The 14,829-nt window shown below is 39.0% G+C and overlaps 1 long non-coding RNA gene across 1 annotated transcript; it reads left to right on the forward strand.

The window, feature by feature from the left end:
- Positions 1–1,330: 1,330 nt before the first annotated feature.
- Positions 1,331–7,952, forward strand: LOC121685309. The gene is made up of 3 exons (XR_006023328.1): positions 1,331–1,418; positions 7,108–7,110; positions 7,942–7,952. It is a non-coding gene; the product is annotated as an uncharacterized LOC121685309 (long non-coding RNA).
- The last annotated feature ends 6,877 nt before the right edge of the window (positions 7,953–14,829 follow it).

The following is a 14,829-nucleotide window of genomic DNA, read 5'->3' on the forward strand; positions in this document are numbered from 1 at the left end:
ACCAGTATCAGGAGATAACGTTCTACTATTTTGCGTGGATTTTTTCTCCTCTGTTGTTCTCGCGGTGGTGTTTGCGAATATGTATCAAAACAAAACACTGCTTCATTTTTGGTTAAAATGCATTGTAACGTGCGTTACTGAAGTTTGTACCGAGTGAAATATTACCCTTTTTTTTTTTGTAATGCCTTACATTACCGCGTTACCGCAAACAGCAATATATTACAGTAATTACATTACTTTTGTAATGGATTACTCCCAACACTGGTGTAAGGGTGCATAAGGGTGTGTAAGTCAAAAAAGCATATAACTACACACTCTTCAGCCTGCTTCATTTACACTCGAGGGAGTTACACGTTTTGGGAGGAGCACCCCCAAAATCTGGCCATTTCGTATATATACAACTTTTGTGGACATTCTGCCACTGACTTAAGCACCTTTCCAGCTACGCGCTCCCGAAGGCTGTATTAAGGTCGAGCGCCACTATACAAGGTGAAACAGCATATGCTCGATGTCGGTTGTAGCCATAGTTCTAAATACATGTAGGTTACACAGAACGTTACAAATTAACATTACAGTATCAAATTCGGTGCTTAATATGCTGATACAGCTTTATGTTTTTCCCCATTACAGTGTCACACGGTGGCATATTTTCCGACATTCATTGAATGAAAGTGAACGCACATCTACAAAAAATAAAACTATGGGTAGCCTATAAGGCTGAGCCAACATATGAAAAAAATAAAGAGATACCCACACACTGTTATATAAGCTCTGAGAGTGTTTTATTAGGCTACAACATTTCGACCAGAGCTCTTTGTCAGGCTACATTGTTAAAATGGAAAACCCTGTTATTATCACCCACTTTGGATATTGGAGCTTACCGCTGTGCATCTTCAGTTTTAACGTGAAGTCATAATCCCATAGTCTACTTCGTTTGAATCTGTCAATTTCTTTCCAACTTGACCAAAGTCATCCTCACATTTGCACAGACATCTATTGTCAAGCAGCATAGTTGAAATTCTCCTGTCTCTTGATTAATTTGTAGAATTGTTATGCCAGTCTCCCTACTGTATTTGAAGCTGCAGGTTTCAGTCTACAGAATCATTAGCATAAATAATTGATATTCTTAAAAGCAGCAGCCATTGAAACGTTCTTTCTCAACACTGAGTTTTTAATTTATGAATCTACACACCTCAAACACGTCTTGACTCTTTGTAACAAACCTCAAAGCAAAAGTGAAATTTAAATTCTTTGTTAGGCTATGTGATGACACCATTTTGTTGTAGGCCGTTCTTTATTCAGTTCACCATACTTATATTTTCAAAATTGACTGGTTTGTGTTCTTTCTGGATTTAAATGGCATTCAGAAGGTCAATGAGAAAGTCCACGTTCCACGTTTTCATATCAACTTAAGTTAAGTTTGTGCGTTGTGGATGTGACAGAATAGGAGAATATGCCTAACTGAAAGGTGCGTAACCAGGCCCGTCGCTAGAAGGCAAGCAAACCAAGCAATTGCTTGGGGCCCCGAGCTGGCCAGGGGCCCCAAGACAACGACTGGTTAAGAATAAAATGCAACGACAAACTGTGAGCGCCCCTTTGATAGTCAATGCAGTAAAGTGCAACGACACTGTTACCGGCAATACCGGGATTCCCCTCAAGGGGGACCCTCTCAGTAGTCGCTGACAGCAGCCAGCCAGCCAGGTTTGTGGTCTCTGCTGCTGCCGCGAAAATATAAAACCTCGGCAGTCATAATGAAGCAGAGTTATGCGTCCGGAAGCCAGAAGAGAAAGGAAGAGGATGACAAGAAAAAACAAGATAGTGGTAAGTGATAAATTACACTGGATAAAATAGCTCTACTTGTCTTGTACAAATGGTGTAGGCCTAATGTCGCAGCAGGAAGGCTAGCCTAGCAAAAAATGTTTATGTTAACTACCTGCCTTACGGCCCATGCTGCTTGTAACAAACTAGAACAGTTAGCGCAACTTTTTTCCCCCGAACGGACGGAATATGGTTACATACTGTAATATGTTTATTAACGGGATAAGGAAGACGCAGATCTGTTCCAGAATCACTGTTTATCGTCTTTAGTGACATAACATTGCTATAGCTTTGTAATAGGTTTTGATGAAAGTGGCATAGCTTCCCTGCTATACTAACTATTCGACCGTGATAATCTATTTACCAAATGGGGGTTAGGAAAACCACACGATAAATTCCGTGCATCAAAGCAGACTGGAACTTTCATGTCTAGTAGTATTAATGCACGCTAGCTGTTTACTGTCTTTAAAGCACCAGGTGCGTCTGTCTTATTCTCAAACAGCAGAATGCTAAATGCTACAAGTAGGCTACAAGTAGGCCTGGTCAATGTATAACATTAGCTTGGGATGTTTTTACAGTAAGCATTGGTAGTTGTGAAGGGCAGCTGCCTCCCTTCTAAATATCAAAATATGGAAATGCTAACATATCTTTTCTTTCTCCCTCAAGGTGCTTTGCTTAAATGTATCAGCCCTCAGGCTCTTCCTAAGGATACCTCCACTGATGAAGATGGCCTGAAAGGTTAATCTTATGTGTGTGTGTGTACTTGTAGTTATGTTGGATTTTTAAATTGCTATACTGTACAACCTGCACTCTTTATAGTTTGAACAATGCATCCTTTTTCTGCATAAGATGGCAGTGTTTTATTTTCTCACTTTGTGAGAACTGAAAAATGTTAATGTGAGTGTGTGTGTGTGTTTAAGTATCTAGGATTTAGTTATTGTGTACTTTTTTACATTTATATTGGATTTTATGTTACGGTGGTGTTTTTGCAAATGTTCAAATGTTCAAAATGTTCAAAACTAATGCACAGTATATATATGCAACTGCAGTATTTGCACTGTCAAAATTTTGTATTTATATAAACTGTGGGTGAACTTAAACTCTATGGCTATGCGGTGGTTCCTGTAGGCTTTGCGTGCAGTGTGTGTGGGGGGGCCTCCATGTCCATTTTGCTTGGGGCCCCCAAATTCCTTGAAACGGCCCTGTGCGTAACTGAAGTTCGTAAAAAAGGACCTATGTGCAATTTACGCGCAAATGTGAGAATTTGCCCCTATATGAATAGCAATTAGTAACAGCTTAAATTTTAAAAGTAAGTTTGATCAATGCATTCAATCTGTTCAGTTCTTTTGAAGAAATAGCCTAAAGGTGGCCACTATAAGCTATAAACATGTGTCAAAAATACACAAATAACAATCAATAACATCTTAAATGTTAAAAGTAGGGCTGTCAATCGATTAAAAAAAAAATAATCGAATTAATTACATACTCTGTGATTAATTAATCTAAATGAATCGCATATATGATTTTTGCTGTGAAAGTATTTTAAATATTTAAATTCAAATGAATCATTGAATAATCAGCATTAGTGACATTAAAGTTCAAAAACTCTTATTATTATTTTAATAATGGCCATAATAATCTATGATATGACCTAATATGCGGAGGAAATAAATTCAAAAGTGCTTCGGGAAGAAGTTTTTTTTTATCACATACATTGCAGAGGACTTCATTTTAATCAACACTTTATTTTTATCAACACCATCAAGCCGTTTTTGAAAAGTAAATGTTCCAATCAATGATCTAGGCAGCACATTTTCTTCTCTCTCCTTCATTTTACAGTCTAATGGTTACTGACTACAACAGCTCGGGGTCAAAGGTCATACAGAATCGATTAATCTGCGTTATTTTTTTTTCCAGTTATTTTTTTCTCAAATTAATTAATCAAAGTTATTTTGACAGCCCTAGTTTAAAATAAGTTTGATCAATAGTGCAAAATAAGACACCAACTGTTTCCATAAAACATTTATAACTCATATTTCAGCCAGCATAAAAAGGATGACTGATACATGTTTCAACAGATTTTTTTTATTAAGTTTTCAATATGTGTACAAGAACAGGAACACACACACACAAGAATAGGAGGGAGGTATGGTGAGAATGCAACAAAAAAGGAGGCCTGACACAATTTAGGTTTTCAAAAAATAAAAAAGGTTTTGTTATAAAATGCAACCACAAATCAGAAAACAGAACTTTGAAGTATGTATGTTTTAGGTTGAATAGTTTTTGAGTGTTCATGCTTTCATCACATGCTATTTAATCTCTGTTCAGATGGAAAGCATTGATAGCTAGAATGTAAAAAATATAATGAAATACAGTATTTCATTTTGAGGCCTTCATTTATGGCAGACGCCTCCAATCTGCAGATAGCTTTACAGGAGGCTAATCAACTAATTGAAGGCCTACAGAAAGAAATTGCCACCTTGAAAGACTGTGTTGATATGCTGACCGAGGACCATGAGAGACTGAAAGATGGTAAAGCCAATTTTAGGACATTTCTAAAACAAACAAAACAAAACAATTGAAGGCAATAATGGTTGTACCCTGGACAATCCAAAGAATTTGAATTGTCTCTGTGAGACACTCTGGCAATGAGTAATGATGCACGTTACTTTTGCCACTTCTGATATAGGCGGGCCAAAGGCGAGCTAAACAGATGACAGTTAGTTAGCCAATTGCGTCGAAGTCCAGAATCAGTCAGTAAACATTGGTCGTATTGTCTTATCCAATTGCGTGCGGTGAGATTTTCAAATACACGCTTGGTGCCGCCCCTCGAGTTGGGCCATTACATTATTCGTGGCCAGACCCTTAATCTTTCTACAAACCTTATTTAGCCTATTTGCGGCCCGTTGTGTAGGCCTAGGCCTAGCCTATAAATGCAGTTGCATCCATTTGGCTTGGGGTGTGACAGGTCAATCATTTGGCCTCTTCATGACAGGTTCAGTGTGTGTTACGATCGCGCCCCCCTGCCCCACCCCTCAAGTGGATTTGTCCAAGCAGCCGCTAGTTCGAGTGCATGGTAGCCTAGGCTGTGTAAGTTCCCTCCGCTGGCTGGTGTTCACATTATCGCAGTTTAACCGTAAACAGCAATCAGAGGTCTAGTTTTATTCCATAAATATATTGTTTTTATAGACGTAGTTGCACGCGCTACTGCACCATGTAGGCTATAGTGCGGTTCTGTCAACATAAAAAAACTACGGGTAGCCTACAATTTTCGCACAACTTGGTGGAAAAGTGTAGCACAAGTTAAAGAAAACCCATTCATTTTTGGAGCTGATCCTACTCAAAAGGAACTTCAAAGTATTTCCCATATAGTAGGCCTAGCCTTTTAGCTCACAACGACAGTGAAAGTGAAACTTGGAAAGTGGTCTCTCCACCGAGTGTTACATTAGATGCACAATCAATTGCGAGTCGATGCAGGTAAAAAGTAGGCTATCAACTGGTAGGTTAGTAACGAACGGTTTAGTATACACTTGTGGTGATAGCCTACAGTTAATGTGAATCGCGGACTATAACCAAAGTAAAGGAGAAGATTTGCACCAAATAAAGGCTGTGTTTGTGTTTCTACAACATGTTGGCACAAAACGTAATTTCTGTCAACTATGACGATGTCCATGTTCAGTAGCCTATATTTTTCATTTAGTCAAGCAGTGACATGTGGTTTAATGCATTGGTTCTCAAAGTGGGGTCTGCAGCACATTGTCAGGGGGTCCCTGACAAAGTTTGCTACAAAATATGAAATTGTCTTATATGGCGAAAAATGCTACAGTATCAGTATTTGCCCAATTGATCTGCTGATACATTACATCAAAACACTTTACTATTAATTAACCGCCAACAAAATGAAAGTTATGTGAAGCAAACACTATGTGTTCAATACAATAGGCCTACATTTGACAAAGAAACAACAATCCTTTAAAAAAAAAATACTGTCAAAATTTGCTAACATGACTATTGTGGTATTGGCCCTCTATGTTTTTAAAATCCATATAACATGAGCATCTAACAGAAAAAAAAGCTATACATGATTAACTTAAGTTTTATGTGTTGCGATTTTGAGGGGTCCTTGGAGAATTTTTCACTCCATGAGGGGTCTCCGGCCCACAAAAGTTTGAGAACCCCTGGTTTAATGCATGGGGTAACATGACGTGAGACACACAGAAGATAAGCCTGTCTTTAGTAGCCTATCCCTGAATCCTGTTGCTCTCAAATCACTTTAAAGAGAGAGACCCCCGGACCCCCGTGTTATTGTGATTAGGTCCAAATCTAAATGTTTGGGTTCAGTTTATGAAGTGTATTTATTTATTTTTATTTATTTATTTATATTTTTTTTGGGGGGGGGGGGTCGTCGATCCAGTGGTGGGCCGATCCAGGAGAAAATTGCCAGGGCCGAATTTTGCTCCCAGTCCGACCCTGAGCGCACATGCACGAGCATTACACTCCACCCTCTCTCCTCCCTCAATCACACTCATTTTAATATGCTAACTAGAAGGACATTCGAGAGCGCAGACCTCCGCAAAGACAAAATAGCCTATCCCGCAATGAAAACTCATCTGTGGATCCATTCATACTCAAACCTGTTGCAAAGTTTAATAATTGAAATCATCAAATGAATAAAAAACTTTATTTCCAGCGAATGCGAGGTAGAAGTGCTTATCTGACGAAATGGCAAGAATCTTACGTCTTTATCATCTGTAATTAATAACAAAAAAACAGTAGTGGCAGAGCGTGGCAGTGGCTAGGCTATAGGAGACCGTGGCAGAATTATTGGTCAGTCTGCAAGTAGGTGACAGGGTTCGCATAACTGGGTTTGAATGCATTTGGACCATTACAACATAACTGCATTTATTAAAAAAATCATTAAATCAATCGTACCACGCATCGTGCACCCGAATGGAATAAACTAAGTTGATCCAGGCCACCTCGCCACAACATTACGATTTCTGGATCATATCCCTATATTTGCACACAAGTGTGACAATAATGCGAATGCTTACTAGAGGAAAGTCAAAGTAGCCATGCAGTCAATCAGGAAAATATCTTATATTCGCGCTTAGTCAGCCTATCTATTCACATGCATGATCCTGTCCCATATGTATTTCTTTTAAAATGAAAACTATCGAAGATATGAAGGGAAAACACTTGGCAAATGTTAAGGCATTGGCGAATGCATGAAGCCGACCCCATTTATCACAGGTTTTGTGGAAAGCTCTTCAAAATCTGATTGATAAGCCAGTCATCAACAATCGCGTAACCAAATATCGGCGCTGTGTAGGCTGTTTCACATTCCCTTTTAATTCTTATCCTCTAATAAGTCTACAGTTGTCACTATAGACAGGTTGTTGCATAACTTTGCGCATGTTGCATGTCCAAATATAGAAACATAGGCCTACTTTCGAAGTGTTTTTAATAACCCACATTTCACAATATACTGTGCAAATAAAGGCCTAGACTCTCGATCAACTAATGTTGTTGCGCTGCATTGCCTCTAAGTGTCGCCAACTGACGATACACATTGGAAATGTGCGTACGCCAGACATGAAGTTTGCGTGGAGGACCGCACATTCTCACGTTCAAGTCAGTCTTATTACATCCGGACGTGAGCGTGAGAAATGGCGTACGCAGCATTTTTGTGTCTACGCAAGCTTTGTACATGAGGCCCCTGATCACTCCATCCAACACTACAATTTGGTACTTTTTTCTCCCTGGCTTTTGCCTCTGGATGAGTTTGGCTGTGTTGTGTTATTTCTGTGTTTTGTATATCCCTTTCTGTTTTTAGGCCATTTGTATAACTTTTTTTTCTTAGTTTACTTGTACAGCACTTTGGTCAACTTTGGTCAAACCTAAACCTAACCCTTAAATGAATTATTTAAAACACTCAGAGCTAGCGTTAAGAGCAAGGATAGTTTAAAGGAACCATATGTAAGATTGTGTCCAAAACTGGTACTGCAATCACTTTCAAATTACTGTAGAGCAGTGTATCCCCTCCCCCTGCCCCCTGACTGGCAGAGCTGGCAACACGGATGCCGAAACACTACTGACTTTGTGATTAGTAGATAGGTGGAGGGTGGTGTATCAGGCCAAAACACAACATGACAACATCAACATCAGTTGAGGGCTGCAACTTTTCCCAATGTCTAGTGACATATCAGGGCCATTTTATGAATAATTGAAATACATTTCTTACGGTTCCTTTTAAGCAATTTGCAGAGACCTGCAGGAGCTTCTGTGAGCAGGAGCCCACTGCCACAGTCATCATTAAAAAGAAGGATGAGGGAACCTTGCTCGATGTCTACAAAAATGAAGTAGTTTGTGTTTTTGTCATCTTTAATGCCACATCAATCGAAGAACCTATTCACCACTTTAGTTGAGGGGCCACAAACATGATTAACTCATGAGAAACTAACTTTTAATTCATATAATTTCACAGTTTTGCCATCATTAATATCATGCCATTCATCAGTGTTAAAGAAGGACCTATTCACCACTTTAGCTGATGGGCCACAAACATGATGAATACATGAGAAGCTAATGTTTAGTTAATAGGGCTGGGACAACGCGTCGACGCAATCGATGACGTCGACGCAAAGTGTGCTGCTTAATATTTCAAATTTTACACCTTCAGTGTTTACCATACGTTGACGTTGTGGCTGGGCGCCACAAATCAAAACCGGCCAGCACACATTGATGTTCTATGTTGTACTATTTAAATTAAAGATAAGATAAAATAATTTCATTGAGCTGCACTTTTTACTCACGCAGCCTTTCCTCGGCCCCGCCCGCTCTCTCTCGTAACGAGCCCGCTGCTCCTCTGCATGTGCATTTAACCAGAGGCCGTTTACGAGACATTCTCTGATTTAACAAAATATTCACGATTGTTGAAGGATTGTTGTTGCCACATAGAAGCACTGCATAGAACACACTGGGCTATTTATTGCTATTAAATCCGCTTAGCATCGTGACCATGCTGCGCAAATTTGTTCAAAACTGCTGCATTAAAGTTAAAGTAAACTCTGCTAAGGTCTTATCACAACATAGTACATTGAGGAGACTAAACTAAGTTAAGTTACAGTATGCAATCAATCGGTATCTCAAAGCTAACGTTAGAATACTGTTTGGATGTCAAGTTTGCATGCTTACTTACAGCTGCTTGTATTTCGATACTCAGAGCTCATTTTATAATTGACTCTCAATGTTTGCAAAATCCCGATGTAAATGGAAAGGTGTTTTCCAAGACTCAAAAGTGCTTGTCCCAAGGAGAAGTACGGACTGTTATTTGAACTAACTACGTAATGAATTGCATCCACACATTAGCAGCCTTTTAACTGTGTTATGTTAATTGCAAGGATTCCCTCACAAACGTCTTAAAATGACTCAATTAGACATACACTAGCCTACTGAACTTTATTGAATGCTACCTCTGACTAAGGGCCTGTCCACACGGAGACGCTTTTTAGGTTAAACGCAGAGGTTTTGATTCGTCTTGGCCGAGCGTCCAAACGAATCCTGTAAACGCACTGGCCGAAACCGCACTTTTCTGAAACCTGGTCCCAGAGTGGAGAAATCTGAAACCGTAGCCCGTTTGAGTTCGTTTAGACAGCGAAACCGCACATCCTGCTTGCGTATCGATGATGTCATCGCCACACCTCAGCTGCCCTGGACTTGCACTTATAGTATTGCCTAACAATACTAGTTTTCATACATGACATTACCTACGATTACACTCCGTTAAGATAAATATCACAACTGATGCTGCGCAGCGCCGATAGCTTATGACTTGGTGGACTGAACACTGTTTTTCCTGGTGTTTTTTTATGCATTCTATACTGTCAGTGACGCGAGAGAACTTAAGTTATTAGGAAAGTGCGGTGTAAGTATAGGCTATATTAATTTGTGCGTAGTGCCAGTGTCATTCATTTATTTTACATGTCTTACAACATATATACATGCATTCACAGTCGAGTGAAATCAGATATAAGCATACAAAGATGCTTAGAACTCACGTTAAGTAGCACACTGAATGCGAATGCACGATTTGATGCAGGCAAAAGTATTGACTGTTACTAACGAAGGTTTTACAGCAATATTATAAATGTGGCGGCAGAATAGCCTAGAACTTGGGTAAGCCTTGCGTTTAGTAGCCTAATTGCAGTGATAGCCAAAACTAATGTGAATCACGGACTATCCTACAACCAAAGAAAGTAAAGGTGATTAGTAGGCCTACCTGCGTTAGCCAAATAAAGGACGGGACTGCACCCTTCACAAACCGTAAAACAAAGTTTATTAGTTTTACAGTTGGCTACAGTTGACAGTTCACCATCAGTCCACACAAACAATTCTGGTTTCCTTGCACTAGCCATTTCGCCGTAGCCTATTCTGTCTGTTTTTTAAGCGCAAGTTTTGCAAGTTTGGTGAATTTCTGTAAAGACACAGTGCCACCTATAGGCCTGGGGTATGAAGTAACGTGTTGAGTCATGTTGAGATGGATCTGTTTGGACGCAAATATTCTTGATACGGTTCCAGGGAAGACGGAGGACAAAAAGATCGGTTTGGTACGTGTGGACTAGGCCTAAGAATGCATTACTTTGCACTTGTATAGTCTTTTATTTTGGAATCTTAAGAGCAATAAACAAACATTGCAATGTTAAAGAATTCATGTTTAATTAATTCAGATATGTAAATAAACATGAATAAGTTGCTATTAGTCAATTAATGAGGAGATAATCGATAATCGAATCGAATCGAAATTGAATCGGACTGAAAAAATGAATCGTTAGATTAATCAATGCATCGAAAAAATAATCGCTAGATTAATCGTTTAAAAAATAATAGTTTATCCCAGCCCTATTAGTTAATGATGATGTGCATGCATGACATAATATGAACTCTTGTATTATTCCCCTAATAATTCAAGAAGTCTTACATGCATGAATTCATGATAATTCATGTACAATAAGGCTGAATTGAATGCCATGAATAGTTACTGTAATGACCACATTTGTGACAGAAAAAGAAATCGTAAACCATAATTCATAATGATGTACCCACCATACTTAATGCTTTAGTTGATATGTTGTTCATGCATGAGGTCATGAATGACATATGGTGAACTCATGTAAATTCCTGATGATTCATGAGATATTAAGGCATGAAGTAATGCATAAATCATGAATGAATTAATACATGAATTCATGATGATTCATGTACCCTTACCGTAAAGAGTTACCAAATTATATTATTTTGCATTTCAAAATTGTTTTAAGTCCATATTAATAACAAAAGCATGTTTACCAGTGCATCTTGAATGGAAATCAAATGCAAAGAAAGTTATGTTCTAAACACACCAACATTTTGGGAAATTAGCTTATTCAACAACAGATGTGTTGGGATTCACCCAGGCTGTTAAATAAGTTGATAAAATCCAGATTTTCATTCAACAAAATGTGCAGTATTTGCTATTTTTTCCTTGTAGGCCTACAAAGGGACTGGTTTTGGTCTCAGGGATATTGCAATATGGATGGTACCATATTCGGCCCAGGGGGACCCGGGCTCAAGTCCGACCCAAGTCATTTCCCAATCCCACCCCATATCTCTCTCCCCACTCACTTCCTGTCAGTCTCTCACGGTTGTGTCAAAATAAATGTAAAAAAGCACAACAATATATTTAAAATATATATACTGTACTATATATATATATATATATATATATATATATATATATATATATATATATATATATATATATATATATATATATAACACTCTCTAACTGAGGACTGCACCTCATGATATACAGTGTTGTGATGGTTTGAAGGTGTGTTGGGGAAAGGAGAAAATGGCATTATTATATATATTTGTTCATTTTGTGATGAAAAATTTGGGAGCATTTGGCTTTGGTGGAAGTCTGATTATCTGTCTTATATACTTAGCATTCCATGTTTGGGGCAAACATATTTGTAAATGATTAGGCCCTTCTTAAATTGTCTAAATTTACAGAATAACATTTGAACGGGGTACTGTGTTTCCAGTTGCTAAATACATATTCATTCTGGATATTGCCTTATCCAAATAAATTGATAGTTCATGTAGGGTATGTTTTTACACCAATATGCATTATTTGGAAATGAGATCCAAGACTTCAGAGCATCTTGCTTAATTATCTGCTCTTTCAGATGACCTGCACGAACACTAATATGCACTACCAATATCCTCATGTGAAATGGAAAGACCAAAAAAAGTGTTTCAGTGACCTCACACTTATGCAGGTAATTAGAATTAATGTGAAGTGTATATTACATTCTCTAATCATGTCACAGGACCTCAATTTGAACTGGCAGTAGACTGTCTCTCACCAGTGGCCTCATCCACCCTCACTCTCATCCAAAGCTGATCAATGTAGTCATTAATCACCACCTCGGTAAAGGGCCTTCTTAATGCATTACTGGCAATGAAACCTTGTGGCAGTTGTCTTCCCACACATGTGATGTACAAGTTAGTCTGCCTGCTTACATTGAGTGTATACTCAAACAGACATGAAAGTATCTTAAATATAGGGTGTATTTTAGGGCAAGTATCAATGAGTCATTAAATGAAGATACATTTTGTTGTTTGGCCCATATTCTTTCTTAGTAAGGAAGAGCTGAACACAAGCAACTCAAACATCTGACCAGAGTAATACTGAGAGAGAATAATGCAGTGGGTAAACCAGAGAGGTGGGACTAAGCGAGGCAACTGTCAACACAATTTATTGACAGTGTGTGTGTGTGCTTCGATGGGGAGAGGGTTAATGTAGTAGAGGACGAAAAATCCTTCAGTGGGTGTTTATTTGCTCTGAACATGTGAGGTGATCAATATTTTTAATTTGGGTTGGAGTTATTATTTTTCACATCACTACTAGAGAGCAAACTAAAGTGCCCCATATTTTAGTTCTAAAATGATCGATATGACAGACTCACCTTCACTCCAGCACTCTCTAACTGAGGACTGCACCTCATGATATACAGTGTTGTGATGGTTTGAAGTGGGGGTGAAGGTGTGTTGGGGAAAGGAGAAAATGGCATTATTATCTATGTAGGGTGGCTCTCAAGAGACAGAGCTGATTTATTCTTTATCCAGCATTTCTACTGCCACCACTAAACCAATCCAGGGCAATGAACTGTGACCTGGGGGCTGCTGCTGACATCTAGTGCAAGAAATGTTCATGTAAAAAGTAAATAGTGTGCCAGTCAAGGGCAGGAATCATTGGGAGGATTGGGGTTAAAATATAAGACACAATAAATTTCAATATTTGAAGTGGTAAGCTGCAAATCCTGACTAACATGGTTGCCATTTTTAGTTGTATTTGTTTAAAGGTGCCATGTGTAAGAATTGAGGTAAAAATATCCAAAAAATGAGCTACACACATACAAAAATGAGAAGAAATAAGGGTGATTACGTCATTAAAAAAATGACAAGGTATAGTGCTGCAGAGACATCAACCTGAATTAGCATGCTAAATTACTAGCCACAGCCCGACAGGTGTCATAATACCAGTTTCGGCCATGGGAGGCGGTATGCGGGCAACATAACTGCCAGCCAAACTGCAATACACGTGTCTCGGTTGTTACTCTAGGGTAGACCAACTCACTTTCTGGAGGTGTACTGCCCCCATCTTTTATGGAATGTGGAGTATGAATTGATTTTTTGGCGGACATTACACATGACACCTTTAAGGTCACCAAAGAATGCATTTGTTATGTACTTATAGGGCCCTAGCACTGGAAGTGCATGTTATGGCCTGCACTGAAGGTGCAAAACCCAATTGTTTCTGTAAGGATTATCACTGTGGTGGGCGGGGCTCGCCACATACTGTTCTCTCTCAAAGGGGCTGATTCTTATATCCTCTTTGGAATGCAACTCCTCCTAGCAATTTGGTCGTATCACAATTTTGCTGTAATCTATGTGCTCCTCTTAGTAGCCTGTAATAGTAATGTATACACATTTTAAAAAATAAAAATATCAAATAATTCCAGAAACAAAACATGATCCCCGGAGACAGCTTAGACAAACCAGTTAGATAACACTCTATCACAATGAGATACTCACCTTGGAAGTCAAGAACATTGCCAGGGGATGTCTAGACTGACGCATGACTGAGGGCTTGCCCAACACACAGCTAAACGACCAATCACAATCAATCAAGGGGACTTCAAATTACATGCACTGCGCTCGCCACTAGGTTCCTCTTGGTTGAGGTAATGTCCCAAAAGATTTTTGTTATGCTTGCCGCTGGGCTCAGCGCAAAATACATATGATTTACAGCACACTGCAGTCAATGCTCAACATGGATTCCAACCTCTTGGACAGGTGACTGTAAGCTGCACACCGTATCACCAGCCTTAACGCACTGTGCCACATATGGGGTGCAGGAGTGAATAGAGGGTAAATAACAATAGAGTACACCAGTACATTTAAATGGCAAATGTTTAAAAGTTAATTCAAAGCAGTCATTCATTTACAAGGTCAGCCTACAGTATATGGAAAATATCAGGACATTCACATATAGGCGATCTGATAGGCTGAAAGTGCATCACTTCAATATCTGACAAAAGGACCCTAAACAAACTGATCAACATCTTGGACAATGAATGTCATCCGCTCTACAGCACTATCAAAAACCAAAAGAGCTTGATCAGCTGGAGACTTCGCTCACTGCCATGCACAACTGAAAGGCTGAGGAAGTAATTTGTTCCTAGGGCCATTGAACTGTTGAATGCCTCACTAAAGGGAAGAGGAGAGATATACTTCTCTGCTTAGTCTGTCTGCCTCTCCACCCTCTCCATGTTTGAGTACTGACTGCCCACTACTGCTTTACTACTGTTTTACTACTGTTTTACTAATGTACACAGCCTAATGTTTTCACTACTGTTTTACTGCTACACTGTTTTTCATGCTATATTAGCACACATGATCAAT

Source organism: Alosa sapidissima, chromosome 16 (genome assembly GCF_018492685.1).
Source record: "Alosa sapidissima isolate fAloSap1 chromosome 16, fAloSap1.pri, whole genome shotgun sequence".
NCBI classification, from domain to species: domain Eukaryota; kingdom Metazoa; phylum Chordata; class Actinopteri; order Clupeiformes; family Clupeidae; genus Alosa; species Alosa sapidissima.